Source organism: Lagenorhynchus albirostris, chromosome 13 (assembly GCF_949774975.1).
Source record: "Lagenorhynchus albirostris chromosome 13, mLagAlb1.1, whole genome shotgun sequence".
In the NCBI taxonomy this organism is placed as follows: domain Eukaryota; kingdom Metazoa; phylum Chordata; class Mammalia; order Artiodactyla; family Delphinidae; genus Lagenorhynchus; species Lagenorhynchus albirostris.
In genome coordinates this window covers 67,708,779-67,733,810 of record NC_083107.1, presented here as the reverse complement: position 1 = coordinate 67,733,810, position 25,032 = coordinate 67,708,779, and the positions used below count along the sequence as shown (strand labels likewise).

General features: G+C 38.6%; 1 protein-coding gene across 4 annotated transcripts in view; it reads left to right on the top strand.

Annotated features, from left to right (window-relative positions):
• BABAM2 (BRISC and BRCA1 A complex member 2) overlaps positions 1-25,032 on the top strand; it is a 449,417-nt gene that overhangs the window by 197,648 nt on the left and 226,737 nt on the right. The window lies entirely within an intron of this gene.

The window sequence follows — 25,032 nt, the reverse complement described above, 5'->3', positions numbered from 1 at the left end:
CCTGAAGAGATAGTATCGATGCCTTTTCATGTGCTATTGACAGTTTAGTCTGTTGCTGGGGAGAGTAATCCTAGAGATTTGATCCATTGGAGGAATCCAAGGATCCTAAGTTGTGGACTCTGACAACTGGTCTAGGACAGTAGTTTAGGGGCTATGGTCTACGGTCCATGAAAACGAGGCCCTTCTTTCTTCTCATAGTCTGTTAGGAAACCATGTTAAAGAAAGAAACCCAAGGTAACCTTAAGTGTCCCCATTTTTGACACTTTCCCAGTCCTGTGTAATTTATTTTAAATGATAGAATGTGTATTCAGGCACTCTCATTTTACTTAGTGTAGTGTTAGAAGCAAACCAAACTAACATCTCTTTTATTTTTGTTTAAAAAAATAAAAAGAAGATTGCTCTTACAGAATGAAGAGTAATAAATAGTACTAGGACTAATAAAAGGAAGGCATTACCAATCCATTTTTACAAGAAATAACACTTTTAACTTCTCTACTTTGTGCATTTCCTGAGTTGAATACTGCGCTTAAATGCCATTTATAATCAGATATAACATAGGGAATGTTTTAAATATCACATTTCCATTGGGGATGAATAGAACATTACTTGTATTGTGTTAACATATGTTGTTTTAAGGTGCATATTAAGCTTTATTGGGCAAAGAGATAAATATATTTTGTCTCTGTTAATGTTTAACTCAAGTGACAGTAAATCTCTCAAGTCTACCAAAACATGAAGCCATTGCACAATACATTGTACATTATAAATGTATTCTTCAGAAGTGATTTATGCATCTGACTTTTATGGCACTGAATTTCAAAACCTCATAAAGAAATCATTTTAGAGAAATGTCATGCTGACCTGTGTTGAGGGAGAGGTAAGATTTGCCTATGTGATCAGCTTCATACCAGCTTCATGTTCAGAATTACAGACGTAGTTGAAAAACTGCACATTGCAGATATTCAATAAATATTTGTTAAATGACTGAATTACTTGAGTTGTGTATTAATGATCCCTCTAAAATTTGAGATTTTTAGCCCCAATAACTGAAAGTTTATTTCTTGTGTATCATGTTATCATTCCTTCCTGTTGGGCAACCCAAAGAGAATCTTAGTGCTTCTGGGACGTTGCCTCAGGATCGTCACAAACTACTTGTATGTACTTTACAAATTCATATCATAGCATCTTTAATATATGGCAGTTTTAATATTTTGGCATCTCCTACACATTGACTTATCAGGGAAAATTTTGTCTTTATTTTACTTTAAATGAAGTACTGTTTTCAGAGATGATTTCCTTAAATCCATCTGCACTGAAAAAACGTAATTAATCTGACATTTTGTAAAGGTTTCATTGAATTATATTCTTGTCTTATGCTGTACAAGGATAAGTAAGTATACATTTTCAGCTAAGATTGGCTTTAGGATGTGTTAAGGAAAAAAGATAACAGTACGTATTTTATGATCAATATATTTTAATTAGTCAATTTTCAAATGAGCTTGTCCATCTGTAAATTGTAGATAGGATATGCCCTAGTGCAGAAAAAGGTATGATTAGAGCTTAGACAAATAGAAGAAAGAATTTTCAATATATCTGTGTAAAGCTCATATCCAAGAATAGGCTGGTTTGTATATGATCCAGTGTACTAACACATTGACACAGTCCCCAGGACAGGGAAAAACTTGACTTGGGCTTTAAAACACAAATACCCTTTGAGTTCATAAAACAGTTCTTGTTCTTTCTAACTAAATTAAGTTAATTTAATTACTTATTAACCACAGTGAGTTAATTTAGACCCCAAAGTAAACATGCCTCCATCTTGGAGAAGCTTACATTTTCACTTTACAGATGAACAGGTTTATCAGTGAATACTTGTTTAATGCATGTGGATACCTGTTTCAGGGTTAACAATTCTTTTTTTAAAGGTTAGCATGGCATATAGTTCCTTTTGTGATTGATTGAGGTATTTTTTTTGCCTCAGGAAGGAAGGAAGGCAAATGTTGAAATATGCTTTCAAGGGCCTTATCTATTTTTCTAGTCCTATGATTTTATAATTTAACTACTATAAAACTTCACTTAGAAATAGCAATCCAAGAACTTATTTAAGGTGTACTTTTCCCCTCTTCAGATTAATAATTTCAAAAAAGTTCATATGGTAAGCACAAAAGTGCTCCTGTAAGTCTCTAATAAATGTATCTTCCTTGATTCCAACACGGTTTCTTAAACTGTCTCTAATGGCTTCATATATTGCAAAATATCTACAGAGTCAACCTACTTTCCAAACTGGGAGAAAACAAATGTTTACCTTGACTTGGTTTTCCTCTGCTGTGCCACTACACTTTAGCAGCCTCTTGATATATTTTTATTTAAAGAATGCAAAATTAATTTTAAAATCAGTTTAAGCAAATCTTAATTAGCAGAGAAGCAACCCTGCTCTTTAAACAAATCAAAAAAAAATCTACTCATGTAATTCGTTATAGTATATCTGCCTGTTCATTTTTTTCCTTCTTTAATGTAGATAAACAAAAGGTGACTGTGTAGGCAGTTTGGACCCTTTCAGTGTGGAGACTCTTATCTTTCAGTTCTAGGAAATTATCTTATATTTTTCCTTTGAAAGTTTACTCCATTTCATTTTCTTTGTTCTCTTTCTCTCGAACTCCAGTTTGTTGGAAAGTAGACTCCTGGATTAGATTTCTTTCCTTTTGTTTTTTTTTTTTTTTTTTTTTTTTAGTTTTTTTTTTTTTAACATCTTTATTGGAGTATAATTGCTTTACAATGGTATGTTAGCTTCAGCTTCACAACAAAATGAATCAGTTATTATACATACATATATTCCCATATCTCTTCCCGCTTGCGTCTCCCTCCCTCCCACCCTCCCTATCCCACCCCTCCAGGCGGTCACAAAGCACCGAGCTGATCTCCCTGTGCTATGCGGCTGCTTCCCACTAGCTATTTACCTTACGTTTGGTAGTGTATATATGTCCATGCCTCTTTATCGCTTTGTCACCGTTTACCCTTCCCCCTCCCCATAACCTCAAGTCCATTCTCTAGTAAGTCTGTGTCTTTATTCCTGTTTCACCCCTAGGTTTTTCATGACATTTTTTTTTTAAATTCCATATATATGTGTTAGCATACGGTATTTGTCTCTCTCTTTCTGACTTACTTCACTCTGTATGACAGACTCTAGGTCTATCCACCTCATTACAAATAGCTCAATTTCGTCTCTTTTTATGGCTGAGTAATATTCCATTGTATATATGTGCCACATCTTCTTTATCCATTCATCCGATGATGGACACTTAGGTTGTTTCCATCTCCGGGCTATTGTAAATAGAGCTGCAATGAACATTTTGGTACATGACTCTTTTTGAATTATGGTTTTCTCAGGGTATATGCCCAGTAGTGGGATTGCTGGGTCATATGGTAGTTCTATTTGTAGCTTTTTAAGGAACCTCCATACTGTTCTCCACAGTGGCTGTATCAATTTACATTCCCACCAACAGTGTAAGAGGGTTCCCTTTTCTCCACACCCTCTCCAGCATTTATTGTTTCTAGATTTTTTGATGATGGCCATTCTGACTGGTGTGAGATGATATCTCATTGTAGTTTTGATTTGCATTTCTCTCATGATTAGTGATGTTGAGCATTCTTTCATGTGTTTGTTGGCACTCTGTATATCTTCTTTGGAGAAATGTCTATTTAGGTCTTCTGCCCATTTTTGGATTGGGTTGTTTGTTTTTTTGTTATTAAGCTGCATGAGCTGCTTATAAATTTTGGAGATCAATCCTTTGTCAGTTGCTTCATTTGCAAATATTTTCTCCCATTCTGAGGGTTGTCTATTGGTCTTCTTTATGGTTTCCTTTGCTGCGCAAAAGCTTTTAAGTTTCATTAGGTCCCATTTGTTTACTCTTGTTTTTATTTCCATTTCTCTAGGAGGTGGGTCAAAAAGGACCTTGCTGTGATTTATGCCATAGAGTGTTCTGCCTATGTTTTCCTCTAAGAGTTTGATAGTTTCTGGCCTTACATTTAGGTCTTTAATCCATTTTGAGCTTATTTTTGTGTATGGTGTTAGGGAGTGATCTAATTTCATACCTTTACATGCAGCTGTCCAGTTTTCCCAGCACCACTTATTGAATAGGCTGTCCTTTCTCCACTGTACATTTCTGCCTCCTTTGTCAAAGATAAGGTGACCATATGTGCGTGGGTTTATCTCTGGGCTTTCTATCCTGTTCCATTGATCTATCTTTCTGTTTTTGTGCCAGTACCATACCATCTTGATAACTGTAGCTTTGTAGTATAGTCTGAAGTCTGGGAGCCTGATTCCTCCAGTTCCTTCTTTCGTTCTCAAAATTGCTTTGGCTATTCGGGGTCTTTTGTGTTTCCATACAAATTGCAAAATTTTTTGTTCTAGTTCTGTGAAAAATGCCAGTGGTAGTTTGATAGGGATTGCATTGAATCTATAGATTGCTTTCGGTAGTAGAGTCATTTTCACAATGTTGATTCTTCCAATCCAAGAACATGGTATATCTCTCCATCTATTTGTATCGTCTTTAATTTCTTTCATCAGTGTCTTATAATTTTCTGCATACAGATCTTTTGTCTCCTTAGGTAGGTTTATTCCTAGATATTTTATTCTTTTTGTTGCAATGGTAAATGGGAGTGTTTTCTTGATTTCACTTTCAGATTTTTCATCATTAGTATATAGGAATGCAAGAGATTTCTGTGCATTAATTTTGTATCCTGCCACTTTACCAAATTCATTGATTAGCTCTAGTAGTTTTCTGGTAGCATCTTTAGGGTTCTCTATGTATAGGATCATGTCATCTGCAAACAGTGACAGCTTTACTTCTTCTTTTCCGATTTGGATTCCTTTTATTTCCTTTTCTTCTCTGATTGCTGTGGCTAAAACTTCCAAAACAATGTTGAATAAGAGTGGTGAGAGTGGGCAACCTTGTCTTGTTCCTGATCTTAGTGGAAATGCTTTCAGTTTTTCACCATTGAGGAGGATGTTTGCTGTGGGCTTGTCATATATGGCCTTTATTATGTTGAGGAAAGTTCCCTCTATGCCTACTTTCTGGAGGGTTTTTATCATAAATGGGTGTTGAATTTTGTCAAAAGCTTTCTCTGCATCTATTGAGATGATCATATGGTTTTTCTCCTTCAGTTTGTTAATATGGTTTATCACATTGATAGATTTGCGTATATTGAAGAATCCTTGCATTCCTGGAATAAACCCCACTTGATCATGGTGTATGATCCTTTTAATGTGCTGTTGGATTCTGTTTGCTAGTATTTTGTTGAGGATTTTTGCATCTATGTTCATCAGTGATATTGGCCTGTAGTTTTCTTTCTTTGTGACATCCTTGTCTGGTTTTGGTATCAAGGTGATGGTGGCCTTGTAGAAGGAGTTTGGGAGTGTTCCTCCCTCTGCTATATTTTGGAAGAGTTTGAGAAGGATAGGTGTTAGCTCTTCTCTAAATGTTTGATAGAATTCGCCTGTGAAGCCATCTGGTCCTGGGCTTTTCTTTGTTGGAAGATTTTTAATCACAGTTTCAATTTCAGTGCTTGTGATTGGTCTGTTCATATTTTCTATTTCTTCCTGATTCAGTCTTGGCAGGTTGTGCATTTCCAAGAATTTGTCCATTTCTTCCAGATTGTCCATTTTATTGGCATAGAGTTGCTTGTAGTAATCTCTCATGATCTTTTGTATTTCTGCAGTGTCAGTTGTTACCTCTCCTTTTTCATTTCTAATTCTATTGATTTGAGTCTTCTCCCTTTTTTTCTTGATGAGTCTGGCTAGTGGTTTATCTATTTTGTTTATCTTCTCAAAGAACCAGCTTTTAGTTTTATTGATCTTTGCTATTGTTTCCTTCATTTCTTTTTCATTTATTTCTGATCTGATTTTTATGATTTCTTTCCTTCTGCTAGCTTTGGGGTTTTTTTGTTCTTCTTTCTCTAATTGCTTGAGGTGCAAGGTTAGGTTGTTTATTCGAGATGTTTCCTGCTTCTTAAGGTGGGCTTGTATTGCTATAAACTTCCCCCTTAGAACTGCTTTTGCTGCATCCCACAGGTTTTGGGTCGTTGTGTCTCCATTGTCGTTTGTTTCTAGGTATTTTTTGATTTCCTCTTTGATTTCTTCAGTGGTCACTTCATTATTAAGTAGTGTATTGTTTAGCCTCCATGTGTTTGTATTTTTTACAGATCTTTTCCTGTAATTGATATCTAGTCTCATGGCGTTGTGGTCAGAAAAGATACTTGATACAATTTCAATTTTCTTAAATTTACCAAGGCTTGATTTGTGACCCAAGATATGATCTATCCTGGAGAATGTTCCATGAGCACTTGAGAAAAATGTGTATTCTGTTGTTTTTGGATGGAATGTCCTATAAATATCAATTAACTCCATCTCGTTTAATGTATCATTTAAAGCTTGTGTTTCCTTATTTATTTTCATTTTGGATGATCTGTCCATTGGTGAAAGTGGGGTGTTAAAGTCCCCTACTATGAATGTGTTACTGTCGATTTCCCCTTTTATGGTTGTCAGTATTTGCCTTATGTATTGAGGTGCACCTAAGTTGGGTGCATAAATATTTACAATTGTTATATCTTCCTCTTGGATCGATCCCTTGATCATTATGTAGTGTCCTTCTTTGTCTCTTCTAATAGTCTTTGTTTTAAAGTCTATTTTGTCTGATATGAGAATTGCTACTCCAGCTTTCTTTTGGTTTCCATTTGCATGAAATACCTTTTTCCATCCCCTTACTTTCAGTCTGTATGTGTCTCTAGGTCTGAAGTGGGTCTCTTGTAGACAGCAAATATATGGGTCTTGTTTTTGTATCCATTCAGCCAATCTGTGTCTTTTGGTGGGAGCATTTAGTCCATTTACATTTAAGGTAATTATCGATATGTGTGTTCCTATTCCCATTTTCTTAATTGTTTTGGGTTCATTATTGTAGGTCCTTTCCTTCTTTTGTGTTTCTTGCCTAGAGAAGTTCCTTTAGCAGTTGTTGTAGAGCTGGTTTGGTGGTGCTGAACTCTCTCAGCTTTTGCTTGTCTGTAAAGGTTTTAATTTCTCCATCAAATCTGAATGAGATCCTTGCTGGGTAAAGTAATCTTGGTTGCAGGTTTTTCTCCTTCAACACTTTCAATATGTCCTGCCACTCCCTTCTGGCTTGCAGAGTTTCTGCTGAAAGATCAGCTGTTAACCTTATGGGGATTCCCTTGTGTGTTATTTGTTGTTTTTCCCTTGCTGCTTTTAATATGTTTTCTTTGTATTTAATTTTTGACAGTTTGATTAATATGTGTCTTGGCGTATTTCTCCTTGGATTTATCCTGTATGGGACTCTCTGTGCTTCCTGGACTTGATTAACTATTTCTTTTCCCATATTAGGGAAGTTTTCAACTATAATCTCTTCAAATATTTTCTCAGTCCCTTTCTTTTTCTCTTCTTCTTCTGGAACCCCTATAATTCGAATGTTGGTGCGTTTAATGTTGTCCCAGAGGTCTCTGAGACTGTCCTCAGTTCTTTTCATTCTTTTTTCTTTTTTCTGCTCTGCAGTAGTTATTTCCACTATTTTATCTTCCAGGTCACTTATCCGTTCTTCTGCCTCAGTTATTCTGCTACTGATCCCATCTAGAGTACTTTTAATTTCATTTATTGTGTTGTTCATCGTTGCTTGTTTCATCTTTAGTTCTTCTAGGTCCTTGTTAACTGATTCTTGCAATTTGTCCATTCTATTGTCCATTCTATCTCCAAGATTTTGGATCAACCTTACTATCATTATTCTGAATTCTTTTTCAGGTAGACTGCCTATTTCCTCTTCATTTGTTAGGTCTGGTGGGTTTTTATCTTGCTCCTTCATCTGCTGTGTGTTTTTCTGTCTTTTCATTTTGCTTATCTTACTGTGTTTGGGGTCTCCTTTTTTGCAGGCTGAAGGTTCGTAGTTCCTGTTGTTTTTTGTGTCTGTCCCCAGTGGCTAAGCTTGGTTCAGTGGGTTGTGTAGGCTTCCTGGTGGAGGGTACTAGTGCCTGTGTTCTGGTGTATGAGGCTGGATCTTGTCTTTCTGGTGGGCAGGTCCACGTCTGGTTGTGTGTTTTGGGGTGTCTGTAGACTTACTATGATTTTGGGCAGCCTCTCTGCTAATGGGTGGGGTTGTGTTCCTGTCTTGCTAGTTGTTTGGCATAGGATGTCCAGCACTGTAGCTTCCTGGTCGTTGAGTGAAGCTGGGTGCTGGTGTTGAGATGGAGATCTCTCGGAGATTTTTGCTGTTTGATATTATGTGCAGCTGGGAGGCCTCTTGTGGACCAGTGTCCTGAAGTTGGCTCTCCCACCTCAGAGGCACAGCACTGACTCCTGGCTGCAGCACCAAGAGCCTTTCATCCACAGGGCTCCTTAATTTGGGATGATTCGTTGTCTATTCAGGTATTCCACAGATGCAGGATATATCAAGTTGATTGTGGAGCTTTAATCCGCTGCTTCTGAGGCTGCTGGGAGAGATTTCCCTTTCTCTTCTTTGTTCTGACAGTTCCCAGGGGCTCAGCTTTGGATTTGGCCCCGCCTGTGCGTGTAGGTCGCCGGAGGGCGTCTGTTCTTTGCTCAGACAGGACGGGGTTAAAGGAGCCGCTGATTCGGAGGCTCTGGCTCACCCAGGCCGGGGGGTAGGGAGGGTCACGGAGTGCGGGGCGGGCCTGCAGCGGCAGAGGCCGGCGTGACGCTGCAGCCTGAGGGCGCCGTGCGCTCTCCCGGGGGAGCCGTCCCTGGATCCCGGGACCCTGGCAGTGGCGGGCTGCACAGGCTCCCCGGAAGGGCGTGTGGCTAGTGACCTGTGCTCGCACACAGGCCTCCTGGCGGCAGCAGCAGCGGCCTCAGCGTCCCATGTCCGTCTCTGGGCTCCGCAATCTTAGCCGCGGCTCGCGCCCGTCCCTGGAGCTCTCTCAAGCAGCGTTCTTAATCCCCTCTCCTCGTGCACCAGGAAACAAAGAGGGACGTAAAAGTCTCTTGCCTCTTCGGCAGGTCCAGACCCCTCCCCGGACTCTCTCCCGGCCAGCCGCGGCGCACCAACGCCCTGCAGGCTGTGTTCACGCCGCCAACCTCAGTCCTCTCCTGGCGCTCCGACAAAAGCCGGAGCCTCAGCTCCCAGTCCCGCCCGCCCCGGCGGGCGAGCAGACAAGCCTCTCGGCTGGTGAGTGCCGGTCGGCCCGATCCTCTGCGCTGGAATCTGTCCGCTTTGCCCTCCGCACCCCTGTTGCTGTGTTCTCCTCCGCGGCTCCCAAGCTCCCCCACTCCGCCTCCCGAAGTCTCCACCCGCGAAGGGGCTCCTAGTGTGTGGACACTTTTCCTCCTTCACAGCTCTCTCCCGCTGGTGCAGGACCCGTCCCTATCCTTTTGTCTCTGTTTAGTTTTTTCTTTTGCCCTAACCAGGTACGTGGGGGGTTCCTTGCCTTTTGGGAGGTCTGAGGTCTTCTGCCAGCGTTCAGTAGGTGCTCCGTAGGAGTTGTTCCACGCGTAGATGTACTTCTGGTGTATCTGTGGAGAGGAAGGTGATCTCCGCGTCTTACTCTTCCGCCATCTTCCCGGAAGTCCTCCCTTTTGTTTTATTGTGCCTCCCCTGGTTCTCTTTGCTTTTCTCATTCTACTTTCTGGGAGATTTTTTTTTTTTGTCTTTATCTTAAGTTTTTCCATTGAATTTAAAATTTTGCTATCATATTTTTAGGATATTAATTCTGTGGGGTTTTTTAATTTCACTTTTTCTCTGAATTCCTTCTTTTTTATGTTGGAAGCTTTCCTTGAAAGCCTGGTGGTTCTTTTATATTTAAGAATGAGATACTTAAATGGAATAAAGAGTACATATACTTGAAAAAAAAAAGAATGAGATACTAAAAGTCTAAATAGAAGCTCTGTGTGTATGTGTGTGTATGTGAGAGAGACAGAGAGGAAGAAGAGAGATTGATTGTGTATTTGTGGGTGTGTAGGGAGTGCCTGTTGATTGAGGGCTCAGCTATGGAAAAGATTCAGGCAGTGAGCTATCTTTTTCATTGGGAGATCCTCAAATGCCAGTGTCAGTAGGTATTTCTGGGGGAATTTTTAACTTCTCCAGAGAGTAGATTTTTTGTCTCTTGCCTGGAGATGGAGGAGAGGTGTGAGAACGTAGAGGCCTGACTGCTGACATTCTAGGAGTGAATTTCCACTTTCAGCTCTGCGATGTAAAGAGCTAGAACAACCTAAGTCCCATCCTTACCACAAGAAAAAAAGCTGGACAGACAGATTTTCGTGAAACCATCACAGAACTAAGGTCACAGAACAAATGACCATCCCAAAACCTGGAAGGAGACTGGGGCCTTCGGTAGATGCAGGACATAAGCATTCCCTTACCTGAGGTAGAAGTCACTGGATGCTTGTAGGATGATGAAACTAGAAATTTTGATGAATTGCTGGAAGCCAAGGCTGTTGAGAACCTGAAGTTTCTGGGGCCTGCAGTCATAGAAGGGGTTCTCTTCCTTTTTTGCAATCTTATACACACCTTGAATCAATACCGCTCTTTTCAGCCCTGCCTCTGACCTCAGCTCCCACAGAACCTAGTACCTCTGTCCTGCCCTTTGGGACATTCTCAGTGTGAAGAAACAAATGGGAATTTACTTCTCATCACCATGGCCTTCTGCAGTTTAATCTGTCGTCTTAACTGGAAGTCTTCTTCACAATATATTGTTGACTGAAAACAGCCTGTTAACAAAAAAAGAGTGTACAGTGTAAACCTCTTTTGTGGGTGATAGTTTTCTTCTATTTGTATTTTCTCTATAATGTTACAAATAAAAAATGTTTAACAGAATTTTCAGAAAGCAGAAATATACTTGTAATTATTCACTACTACTTAGAAGATTCTCTTTGTTTTCTTTCAGCTTGTTCTCATCTAGATGTTTAGGATAATAAATGACTAGTATTCTACTGAAACTTGCCATTTGGGTGCATAAGGTGGTGACTAGCATAGTTCTTTATAGCTGGACCCCAGTGATTGCCTTAAAGCTCACTGTTAGGATCCCCTCCCTGACCCGAGAGCTTTAAGTTGAACTGCTCTGGAGCTGCAGGCGTGGAAGGTGGCGCATGGACTTCTGCAATTATTCTCTTCTCCCAGGTGAGGGAACGTTTATAGGACAGGGTGGCTGTTTAATTCCCAGGAAATTCTGAGCTGCTCGATGCCGGTGGTGCTCAACCTTGGCTATACCTGGAGAGCTTTCACAACTCCCAGTGCTTAGGTCTCATCCCAGACCAATTAAATCAGAATCTCTGGGGAGGCGACCCAGGCATCTATAGTTTGTAAAACTTTCCAGATGATTTCATAGTCACTGCTCTAAAGGACGAATTAAATGTTTTCATTTCTAAGTAGCCCTCTGGATCTTCAGGGACAATCTGGAAAAACAATCCCTGGACTCACTGTATCTCAATACGCACCTGGCAGGATTCGGTAGCCACTTCATACCCTTTGACTAACAGGCTGTGCTCATTGTGTGTGTGTGTGCGTGTGTGTATCTGCCTTGATGTGACAAATCTTTAGCAGTAAGAGGAAAGGCAGTCCCTTCTGTTTTTTATTGTATCCCGAGTGTCTAGAACAGTCCCTGTTCTAATAGGTTATCAAAGATATTTGCAAAATTAATGATTTCAGCTTTTTTTTTTAATCTAAAAGGGGGCAAAGACTGTTTAAATGGTCAAAACATCATTACACATTCTTGATTTTCAAGGGCTCTACTAGCCCGGAGTGTGTGGGATTCAGTGAGAAAAGACCTCCTTTTCCTATAATGTGTGTATTGAATACCCATGGTTTGCACAGGGCTATGATGGCTATGATCAAACACACACCTCTGACATTGTGCCTAGGAAGAACTACAGCTCAGAGAGCCAAACCTTTGGAGAAATAACAAACATCTCAATACAAAAGTAAAAATCACTGTGAACCAGATTCATTTTTCCATTTAGCAACTATGTCTTGGCCATCTCTATCTTCTAGTCATTGTTCTAAATGCAGGAGGGCCTGAGGTGAGTTTAACAAATTTCCTGATATTGGTAAGTAATTTTAAAATACACCTTTAAGGCCTGATTTTCATTCTTTTCACAGTCAGATTTTGGGCCAGAGCCCAAATGATAGATTTCTGGGTATTATAATAGATGATGAAATTCATAATTACATTTGAAACTTACAGTAAACAACCTGATGAGAAAAAAATTAAGTTATTTTTATTGTCCTTATTTTACAGAAGAGGAAATACTTTTCATGCGCTTTGAGTAACTTGCCCAGGTTCATAACAAGTAATAGCTCATTTGGGACTTCAATCTAGGTCCTCTATCTTCAAATCTTAAGAGTAAGAGGCTTAATATTCTACTTGTTACATTATGGCAGATTGGATTGACTTTGTACTTGGTGCAATGAAACTAAATACGGTTAAAAAATTTAGTCACCATAAATAAGTTTCAATGCCATTGATATTTGTTTTGAAATTACCTAGTAGCTATCACTGTTAAGCTCTGTGGGGGTGTTTTGGCTTGTGTGCGTGCATACATGTTTGTACGTGTGTGTGTGTGTGTGCGTGCATGCGTGCATGCATGTGTTTAATGAGTTAGCATTATTTTACAGAAAGATGTGGGCATTCGAAGGTGCCCTCAGATGAGTTGGCAGAGCCACTCATTACACTTAGGCAGGGTTTTTCAGTCGCCAGTGTTCAGATAATCTCGGAACAATTTTTACCTGTCTTCGTTAACAGGGATTATATTTATAACTTCTTAACTCCTAATACATGAGTAAAAGGTAGTAATCAAGAGATGGCCAAATGACAGAGAGCTTGTATCTGGCACAAAGAACTTAGGTCATTGAGAAAAGTAAATTACCTCTTGTAGTTTCAATTCTAGCTGTTGTTTCACATCCTCATTGTCTTTCCTGGAGGTATCACCTATCAGTCCTATTTTGGACTTGAAATAGATAAAAATGCTTCTAGCTCAGGGTCACTCCAAGGCAATTATACTTATTTAAGATCTCTATTCTTTACGATAGATTTATCTTCTGGTTTACCTCTGGAAGATATTCACGTGTAAATTATACATGTAGCCAAACAAAGGGCCCGTGGCCAAGTAGAGTGACTTTGTTTCTGGAATTAGAGGACAAGGGTTAAAGCCCAGACTTGCCATTTGCTGTGAGTGTAGCCTTGAGCAAGTTGCTTAGCTTTCTGAACCTGTTTTCTCACCATGAAGATTAGGAAAGTACTATTTAGGTTTCTATTTTCCTGGGTTTTGGAAGAATCAAATGAGACGTGTAAAACACATTCTTAGCTACCAAGTGCTATGTAATAGATATCATTTAAAAAAATCTACCGTGGTGATTATGTGATTTTCCTCACTCCTTAGCCTTAATAATATATTTTCCCCTTGTAATACTAGCCTTATAAATTTAATTTTTCAATTTCACATTTCATATAAAGGTAGGAAAGTAGTCAATTTGTTTTCACATTAGCTCTGATCTCCATCAGAACCTCTTGTTTTCCAGCCCTAAAACAATTAAAATGCATCCTAATGTCAATTAGGACCTTGTTTTGATTAAAAATGGTGTGACAGAAAAATACTAGGTCCTTTGAGAGTTTTTTAACCAAATGGATACATGATACTTGGGTGTTATTTGCTCAGAGTTGCAGTGTTTTCTGTTGAACTTGCATGGGAAAGTAGGGGTGCTCTTCCTGGGGGGACGGGTCGGGGGGGTGGCAGGGAGAGTAGAGTGTGTATTTGGATGACTGTGGGGATGGGATGGAGTAGCGTTCCATCTCTACCTATGGTGTGAATGGAGCAGTTTTCTTTCTCAGAGTCAGGGAAGTAAGTATAAAGATATAAACAGTAAATAAATACAAATCTCTGATGTTTAACGTCATCCCCAATAACCTCCTTGTCTCTGAAAGGTAAATTGTTAGAACCAGGCAATATGGAGTTAAAGTGAAATATGGCTTAGTTTTCTCCTTATGCTAACTTGGGGAAATAATTTTGTCAATAAATTGTGTATAGTATGCTTATATGATAATTTCTCTAATTGTCTTACACATAAAATTTAGCAACCATTCTCTGGGTCTGCCATTTTCAGTCTATGCATTGCTAAAATCAGCTGTAAGTTTCAGCCCATCAGTGTAGTTCAGTAGAACTGGTTATTATGAGGTCAGAGTAACTCTAATACCAAAACCTATCTAGGTTACTGCAAGAATAGTAAATTACAAACCATTATCCTTCATGTGTGAACATAGATACAGAAAGTTTTAACACAATATTAGCAAATAGAATTTAGTATTATGTTTAAAATGGTAATAATACATCACAACCAAATGGAGTTCCCCCTGGAATACACGGTTGGTTTAACTCTCAAAAAGCAATGTAATTAACTGTATTAATAAAATAAAGAAGAAAAATCACATGATCACCTCAGTAGAAACTGGAAAAACATTTGACAAAATTCAACACCCATTCATAATGAAAGAAAAGAAAAACTCTCAGCAAACTATGAGTAGAAGGGAACGTCTTCAATCTGATTAAGGGCATCTGTAGTGAACCTGTAACTAACATCATACTTAATGATGAAATGTTGAATGTGTTCTCCCTAAGATCAGGAAAAAGGCAAGGATGTCTGCTCTCACTACTTGTATTCAGCATTGTACTGGATGTGCTAATCTGTGCAATAAGGCAAGAAAAATAAATAAAAGACATAATGATGGAAAAGGAAGAAGCAAAACTGCCTTTGCAGACGTTATAATTGTGTGTGTAGAAAATCCAGTAAAATCTACAAAAAGGCCGCTAGAACAAAGGATGAATTTAGCAAGAGCACAGGATACCAGGTTAATATTAGAAATAGTTTATTATATATACTAAGAGAAAAACTAGAAAATGTAATTACAAACAGTAACATTTAAAGTAGCATCAAAAACATAAAATACTTAGGAATAAATTTAATTAAAGATGTGGAAGATATCTACACTGAAATCTACACAATATTACTGAGGTAAAATATAGACCTAAAAAAATGGAAAGATAAACCGTGGGTGGAGCCCAGGAATCTTCAAAATACCCTGGGATGCCTGGAAACAGGGGCCTGGGTAAAGAATAGGTTAGAATGGGTTCGTAAATCTCCCATAGTACTTTGTACCTAACCAGCCAATCTTAATCATTATATCCAATTTCCCTTTGCCTCCCTCCCTCCTTCCTTTCTTCCTTTTCACACACACACACACACACACACACACACACACACACACACACACACACACACACACACACACACACACACCATAGTACCCTGATCATTTGTACTGATTTCTGCCACTCTCAATGGACTGTGAGCCCTTATAGGTGCAGGATCATATCTTCTTTGTCTTCATATTCTCAACATCTGGCTTAGTCTCTCTCTGGCACACGTGCACTGAGTGAGCTGTGCAAAATACCTTTTGCTGGTATTATCTTCAGGCCATTCTCTGTGGTTTCCACTGAAGTATGAAATGGCAGCTTTTGAGGAACTTACAGTTTAGTTAAGATGCAATTTGTCCCTATTATATTTAGTCTTATTGAGTTTTAGTCATTAACAAGTCTTTGAGTTATTTTGACCCAGAGTGGAAGAGTATTCATTCTGTCCTTTAAGTTTGTATACCACTTTACCATCACAAAACTCTCGTGAAGAGTGTTTTATGTGCTCATGCCAACAATTCCATGTGGTAGACAGGACAGATACTATTTTTTTCCATTCTCAGAGGAGGAAATTGAGTCAGAAAGGTTAAGCAACTTGCACAGGGTTTCCTAGCTAGTAAGTAGTAATGCTGGGGCCTGAACCCATGTCTTTTTATTTTCTTTACTGCACCACACCACTCACCACCATCTGGGCTGAGACATTTGCCTCTCTTTTGCAGAAGACAGCATGTCATCTGCATAGCGTCAGCACTCTGCTGCCTTTATTCTCTGCATACCCATACCTTGCCTTTGGGGCCTAGAGCCAGCTACTATGTTTACTTGTAATGAGCATAAATATAGAACATTAATTTCCTTGTGGTTTTTTGGTTCCTTTTCCATTTTTAACTTATCCTTAATTTAGTTTTTTGTCATTTAACCATTCCTTTGTTTGTTTACTTGTTCATTCTTTTATCCATCCAGCAAATGTTTATTGACCATCTACTAGGTATTTCAGGCACTGAATAAAACTGGGGCTGAGCCCTCAAAATGCTCATAGTGGGGGAGTGGATAAGAAATCAATTATTTTAATAATTAAGAGAGAAGTGCAGATTATCTTGTGAAATATTTGAACCCAATATGAGAATCAAACACTAAAACCGTTGTGAGAGATTGGTGGCATGAATATATGGAAAACCAGAGGTCTGGAGGGGGCTAATTTATGAAATGATAACCAAATTCTTATCTGTCCTGAGCTAGGTTGAGGAACACATTAAAATAGCCAGGAGTATTTTCTAGCCTGTTCAGGGCAGGGCCAGGTTAGATTATCAGAACAATGAGCTGGCCCCTCCTCAAATTTAATTTAAAAGTTTTAAATTAGATTTGAGAAAGTTTTCCATAAAAAGATTAAAAACAACACAAATATCTATATGTGGAGAAAGAGATGACAAAATTATGTTTAAATTCAGTGTTAACATCTGTAATGAGGATGACTTCTGGTCAGTATAATAAATGCTTTATTAATTCAGAGACCTTTTTAGTCTTGTTCATGGCTGTGCCTGGCCCAGGGTAGGTACTCAATAAGTCTTTATTAAATTTCAATAAATTTAGAGGCATTAAAAACAATCTAAATATAGGTAGAAAGAGAAGATTGTGTTAGTCACAGAATACAGAGTTTGAAGATACTCCTCTTGGTCTGACCTAAGTATTCAATTTTTTAAAATTATAAATTTCAGCATCCTTACTAATAAAGAATCTGATGAATATTTGGCTATATTATTACAAGTTAAATGTAGGTTAAGTCATATAATTATAGAATGTTAAGAGTAGAAGAGCTTTAGAAATCATCTAGTTCAGTCTTAAAATTAATGTAAATAAGTAGGTTTTCAGTCATTTATATGGCTCAGAAATTGAAATATATAAATGGGTATACATTGAAAAAACTCACTCCCATCCCATTTTCATGTGCTCCATTCTGTTTCCAGTCCCCTATAGGTAATCACTTTTATTACTTATTCTTGTATATTCTTCCAGGATTTCTGTATGCAAGTACATGTGTGTGTGTGTATATGTATTCTTATTTATCCTCCTCCTTATACAGAAGGTGGCATACTACATACACTACTCTGCATTTGGGTTTTTTTACTTAACAAATATATCTTGGCAATCTTTTCATGCTGCTGTATAGCTCCCTCTTTTGTTTTTATTTTTTTCACAAATGCCTAGTAGTCTATTATGTGGCCGTATCATGGATTCTTTAATCATCCTCTACAGACGTCCGGGTTGTTTCCAGACTTTGTCTATTATAAATAAAGCTGCAGGTGAGTAACCTTGTATATGCATTATTTCCTGTGTTTGCTGGTATATTTGTAGGCCAAATTCCCAGAAGTAGGAATGCCAGGTCAGAGGGTAATGCATTTGTAATTTTGATGTGGATTGGCAAGTTTCCTCCATAGCAGTCCTCTCATTTTATAGGTGAGGAGTGATGGAGTGAGGACATTTCTCTAGGAGGCCTTTCCAGACCAAATTTGGGTCAGGTGCATGTCCTCCATGTTTCCATAATACCCTTTGCCTCCCCTAACAAAGCCTTTATCACATGTACTGTAATTGTTGATTTACTTTCCTGCCTTCCTGACTACATGTTCATCACTATAGTTCTGATACCTAGCACAACACAGGGCCTGATGCAGAGTGGGTGCTCGATAAATATTTGTTGAGCGGATGAATGGAAACAAGTTAAGTCTTCTCATTCATAGTCCAGAGATCATTCTATTCCATTTCTCACTCTAATACTCAACTTAAAAAACATGTTAGCTACACAGATAAATGCAAGATATAGGGAGATGTATTTAGAATTGTTCATGTGAAAAAGATTTAGGGTATTCAGGAGTCATATGAAAAGAATTGGGAATCGGCTGTTAAAATTCTCATGTAATATAAGACTTCATTAATGGAGGTGCCATTTCCAGAACGAAGGAGGTGATGGTTCCCAAAGCTGCCTCTGGGGTTTTAGGTAGTAGTATAATTCTGGGTGCTGCACTCTGAGAGGCGTGTAGGTGAAGAAGAGGACCAACAGCGGAAGGTGATTAGGAGAGTGAGGATCTGGATTTCGACCAAGTATGTTAAAAGAACGAGGGCTATTTGTGTAGGAGAAGAGACAATTTAAGGAAGATGTTCTGCTTTTAGATATTTTGGAGGGCTTTACATAGAGTAGAAGATTTTTCTCTGTAGTTTCAGAGGGGCTAACTGGAACTCTTAAGTCAGATTTACAGATTTTAACTCAATGTAATTGAACCCAGAAGTGAATGCACGGTCTCGTGAAATGTCATAAATGGTTTGGCTTTTTGGGTTCTCTTCACGAGGAAAGCAAAGCAAGTGAAGACTTGTGCGGAGTAGGAACTAGCCCACCTAACACAAGTATCCCCCCCACCCCGCCCCCAGAGAGACCTCTTTTCCAGGGAGAGACCACTAGAGAAGTTGATTTCTGTGGAGTCCATTCCAAGGGGTTGCAATGTCAGGAAGGAGTATCTGAGGAAACGCGAGAGACGTCGGAAATAGGGTCAGGTCCTGAGAGTGAGGAATTCAGCTCCCTCATCAAGTGACCTGAGGTTCAGAACTAAGTTTGAGTTTCGGTAGGTAACCAGCATGAGAACCAGTCTTGCTCTTAGCCACATATGCTAGAGGCTCCGTAGAGCGAGTGCAGTCTGACACCCGTGTGGGTAGTTCAAGGGCCACATCCGTATTGCACACTGGCTTGAACCTAGTAGTAGTCCTTACAGCTGAGTGAGCAGGGTAAGTGCGGCCTAACAGGAAGGAATTTAGGCAAAACAAAGGTTGAATGGCTGATATCTGTCAGAAGTGTTGTTCTAAAAATTGAAATGTACGCGAGTTGTGCAAAGCTTGGAAACCTATTGACATGTTTAGACACTCATTTAGAAAAAGAGAGGTTGCAACAATTTAGGAGTATTATTGATCTGAAAAAAAATCAAGCTATGGTGGAAAAACTAAAGGAAAACTTTTTTTTCCTCAGTGGGGGTGGGGGGTGGGGGAAGGTACAGGTAGAATACTAGATAGTCTAGGCTTTGGGGTGAGCACGGGAGTTCAGGCCAACAATTTCCCAGTCCTTTCATTTCCAGTGTCACTGAACCATGCCCCAGCTATTTCCATGTATATATGGTTTACATAGTTACCATTTTTCAGTAGTTATAGAATTTTCCATTATGTTAATATTTCAGAGTATTATCAGCCATTCTCCTCATACCATTAGATATTTAAATTCTCTCTCCTTCCTCCCTCCTTCCCCTCCCTCCCTCCCTTCCTTCCTTCCTTCCTTCCTCTCTCCTCTTATTTCTAATAACACTGCCATGAACATCTTGTATTAATTCCTGCTATTTACTCTTGGATTATTTCCTTGGAATAATTCCCCCAAATACAATTATTGGGTCAAAGGATAAGCACAGTTTATTACACATTTCCAGGTTGAGTTCAGGAAAGATTACACCAGTTTATTCCCAACAATGTGAAAATTATCTCCGTGATTAATTAAAGCTCTGTTTTCTGTGGGATGCATCAGAGCCAGAACCTTGCCTTGGAAACTAAACCCATCCATTGGCGAGGATGGTCACTCTCGGAAGGTAACTAGATAAAGGCAAGGCATTCAGGCTGGCAGAAGGAGAGACCGTTTACAGTAATTGATATTTTATTTCGGTCTCTAAGAGCATGAACAGGAGCAAGGTGGGATATAGTTGTAGGAGATCTATGATGCCTGGCAGCCAAGCACCTAGGAACAGGAAAATAAAACCCAGATTCTTTTACTGGAATGCATAGAAAGTAAGTTTTTGGCCATATGTAATCAGGCTAGACCCATAAAACATAACCAGAAAATCTGGGACTAGCTGGGGAGATGGCTGGGGAGCTGGGAGCCCGAGGCAGAGCTTTGTGTACTCCAACCCTGTCCTAATTGGATTTTTGTCATTTTAATTTATTTTGCTACGTTAGTAGTTATAGTTATGATACCTTAAAGTGGTCTTTCATTGCCTTATTAAGCTGTACATCTTTCCAGGGTTCATGTTTCTTGGACTGCTTTTTCAATTAAAGTCTGGTTATTGACTCTTTTTTTTTTTATATGCTATGGATAGTAACCTTATATCACGTTTTTCACATTTCACTATTCTGCTCTCTCTGTCCTTTAGCTATCTAATACTGTATTATATTGGTATGTTTGACATTTGATATATTTGGGGGAATAGAAATTTTTTTATAATTGAAAATATCTTGTCTGTGATAATATTTTACTTTTGGGGAGCAGTTTTAAAGTTCTGTCTCTTCCATAGTTGGAGTAAATAATGCTGTTCTGGTATCTTCTACATATAATTTCACTCTTTAGCCTGCACGTATGGTATGAGCTTAAGGCTCTAAGTTAGTTCTTTGCATTTCTGTTCACTTCTTAGTTGCTCACTAGCACCTTTTCCTCTAATAGGATTGCTTCTGGTTGATCATGTACTAACCCTTTATATTTATTTATGAATACTATTCTGAGTTTTTTCTACTTCAACTAATACCCTGTCTTTCTTAAAAAGATAATAGTTTTTCTTTTGTAACAGTTTAAAATTTGATAGTTTGAAACCACTATCATAACTTCAGTGTTTTTCCTTTGGTATTTTTCCTACTTTTCAAACACATGTGTTTTAGTACTAATATCAAGTTCTGTAAAATCAGTATTTTATTTAATCTACATAATAATTTAGGGAATGTTGTCATCTTTACTATATTTAGTTTTCCCAGCATGGAGCAAATTATATTTCTCCATTTATCCATCTTTATTTCTGCCGTCAGACTTCATGTCATCTTTGATTAAGATGTCTCCAATTTTCTGATTTAAATTAATACACACTTATTGAATTTTTTTGTCAGCATTATAAATGGGGTCTCTTCCACTGCATTTTCTAGCTGTGGCCCATGATACATAGGCCTGTAGTAGTTTCAAATGGCTTTTTATCCTGCAACTTTGCTGAAGTCGTTATTTTAAATAATGACTTAGTTATTTTAAATGACTGGTTATTTCAAATTGACTTTATTGAGTTATATAATCATATAACTTTATAACTTGATGATACTGAATTATGTCATATATAAAACGTATTTTTTCTTACCTTTCTGTGTTTATACTTTTAAATCCTTTTCTTCTCTAATACCTAATGGCCCATTCAGTGAAGTAACTACCTTTTTGCTTCCCTAAGAACTAGGAAGTAGGGGAATCAAATTACCCCATGAAAGTTGCAGCCAGCACATAAATGGATAAAGATATTAACATGTGATATTCTCTCTGGGAGATGAAATGGATCCCAGGTGAACAATATTAGACCTGTTTGAATGTGATCATGTATCTGGAGGAAGAACGTATCAAACAAAAACTAAGGAAAGAACAGGAAAAAAAGATTGTTATAGAGTCAGTTTGGCAGTAACTGCTCCAGTGTTATCCAGAATAAAGGATGGGTGAATTTTGAATAATCTGAAAGTAGACTTAGATACAGGAGGATGTAACTCACAGAGTAAGCACTCCTAGTGTCCCATTGGCCCCACTGACAAGGTTATTTCTAGGGTGAGATTGATGTATCAGGCTTTATTAAAATGCAGTTCCTCTATCTCACCTGGCTCATCTAGCAACCCACATGGGTCTTCCTCATAGGAAGAGAATGCACTGATACAGGGACTTGAAATATTCCACTCCCTGTGACTGTGATTTATCATTACAAAACAATGGACTGACATAATGGGGAAAGAACGCACTTACCATATGAACTTAGAATTATTTTAGTACCTAATTTCCCATGGTAAACTAACAAGTTAGCATTCTGGCTGTATGTCACCTACCCCTGAGCGATGGCTCTGCAGTTGGTGTGCAAACAGAATCGAGTTTCTGAGCCCAGAAGGCTCACTCAGAATATAAATTTGCTCCTGAGGCCTCTTGGAGAGAGCCCAACAACCTGGTTGTGGTGTTTGCATTGGCAAAAGGCTGAGAATGGGTATTTTAGTTTTCTATGGGCACTTACTGCAATGATGCTATGATTCTTACTACTTTCCTCTCTTCATGTGATAAATTACATTATTTTCCTTGTGTCCAGTCATGCAGTCCAAGTATAAACTTTGCTTGTTCATAATGGAAAGTTATTTTAATGTGGTCTTGTATTTTATTTATTAGTTATTAGCGCCATACTCATAAACAACCATTGTGAATATCTTGTCTGTTTATTGAGAATAAAACTATTTTTGTCTTCATCTCATAATGTATATAAACGTTGAATCACTATGCTGTGAAACTAATGTAATGTATGTCAGTTAAAAAAAACTATATTTGCCTTGTGAAGTAGATTGAAAAGCATAACATTCTTATCTATTTTTTGGAAAATTTAGAAACATTCTTACCAAACTCATTGGCCGTAGGCATTTTTAAAATGGTAATTTCTAATAACTTTTTTTTTGTTGTAAATTGTGCGTTCCAGTTTGCTATTTCTGGATATCTCCTTTTTTGTTCTCTTGTTATTTTGAATTTTTATCCATTCCCATTTAATTACTAAATTTATTACCAGGTAACTAAAATTTTATATTGCCCTAATTTTTATTTATTTATTTATTTATTTTTTAAAAGATTTTTTTTTGGACATGGACCATTTCCAAAGTCTTCATTGAATTAGCTACAACATTGCTTCTCTTCCATGCCTTGGTGTTTGGTTTTTTTGTTTTTTTTGGCCACAAGGCATGTGGGATCCCAGGTCCCTGACTCCCCGACCAGGGATCGAACCTGCACCCCCTACACTGGAAGACAAAGTCTCAACCACTGGACTGCCATGGAAGTCTCGTGCCCTAATTTTTTCAAAAAAAGTATTTTCTAACTAGTAATCTTGATTTGATAATATGAATTTTTCTCTGGATTAATGTTATGTTTTGTTTGTTATGTTTTTTCTGCTTTTGATATCACTTCTTTTCTCTTTTCCTAAATTCTTTTAGATAGATTCTTAATTGTTTTTATTTCTTTCCTTAGTAATCTAGACAGTTGGAAAATCTTTTGTTTAAGAGGCCTGGTATTCCTTAAGATGGCTGCCTGACTTGTAAAAGTCCTGTTAGTTGAAATACTCTCTTTATGGATATATGTGTATAGCCATGAGTAGCTCATTTGAGAACTGTCTTCTAATCTTCACACTCAAGTGATTTTTATTACATTTTATTTGAATAGTGATAGGAAGCACAAAGAAGACGACACTGGAAAGGAGGCTATGACTGAAAGAGAGAAATTATTGGCTGTTGAGGGTTTTTTTGTGTGTCAACAGAGAGAAAACAGCCAGGAAGTTAGCTGCCAAATGAAAAGGCAGGTGAAAGCTGCTGGTCCATGAGGTGTAACCCTGAATTCAAAGTCAGGGGGCTGTCTGTAGGCCAAGCCAAGCCAGTGGCTTTAGTATGATCATTTGTGGTGCCACTCATTTATTATGGTCAGGAGGGACCAAACAAGAAACTGATTCTGCACAGATAGGCCAGGGTTTGCCAACAAAGAGTTTACACACACTGAAGGCAACCGACAGGTATGGTTTCCAGGGACATAGGCCAGGCTCAGTGTGCATGGATAGCAAGGAACAGGTGGGTCAGGTATTCCAAGGTGATCTGGGGTAACAGTGACAATGATGGTGGCCGTAGTGCTGGCTACCCTTTACCGATGTTGTTATTGATATAATAGTTTTATAACTCTTCCCATTTTACAGTTGAGGAAACAGAGGCTCGTCCAGGTTTTAAATAACTTATCCAGCCAAGTTGACAGAGTGAGTAAGCTGTGGAGCCATGATTCTCACTAGCCTGTCTAATCCCGAAGGCTGTGCTCTTTCTACTGTATCACGTGGCCTGGCATCTAGCATGCACGGAAGCATTCACACATGATTCAGACGGCTGACACAACTGGGTTACAGCTGCTGAACCTAGGATGGAGGTTATATGTTTTTCAAGTCTGCTTTTCCATACTTAGTTTATGTCAACAAGAGCTGGCAGGTTATGTGTTGGCAGGTAGAGTGAAGCAAGGTCTCCTAAATTCCTGCCACTGAGATTATAGTTCTAATGCTTCTCTGCCTCCTTCTCTCACCTGTGCCAGAAGTGATATTTGTGTAAGTTTATGGAGCAGAGTGAGGGCTGAGGTAGAGTCTGTCTTCCCAGGCTGTGAATCAAAGGGCTTCACCTCTGGTTGCCCCGCTCCCCAGTCTGCGAGAGGAACCTGCAGGCCTCGTGGGGTGCCCCACCTTGTAAGCTAAAGCCTGTGCAGGCGGCCACCCAGGTTGGGGGAAAATATTTGTTCATATTTATTTTTATCTCACCTTCCTAGAATTTCTGCTGTTTTTGCATGTTTTATGATGTTCATAAGGTATTGGCACAATGGTTCATGTATATAGCGTACAAGTAAATACATATGAGACATATTGATGTGGAGCCCAAACACTTTTTACTGACAGCTTATGATTTTAAATGTTTGGAGGTCAGTACTCTAGGGCAATAGACCCCAAACCTGGTTGGGCAGTTCAGTCCCTTGGTAAATCAAAAAAAAAAAGTCCAGATTTCCTTGGCCCAAACACACTTACTGAATCATATTTGCCAGGGGTAGGGTCCAGGAATGTGTTTTTAAACAGGGGCCAGAATTGAAACCACTGCTCTAGGGTATGGTCCCTAAAAACTATCTTACTGCTTACAGTTGCTGGAAAAAAATCTTAGTGCCAATGGTAACGAATATGCTATTGGAAACCGGTAGTGCTTTCAAGACTGTTTAGGAATAGGCTTACTTGTTTATTATTTGTTAACCCCTGTTGAAAGGTAAGCTCCAAGAGGTGGGC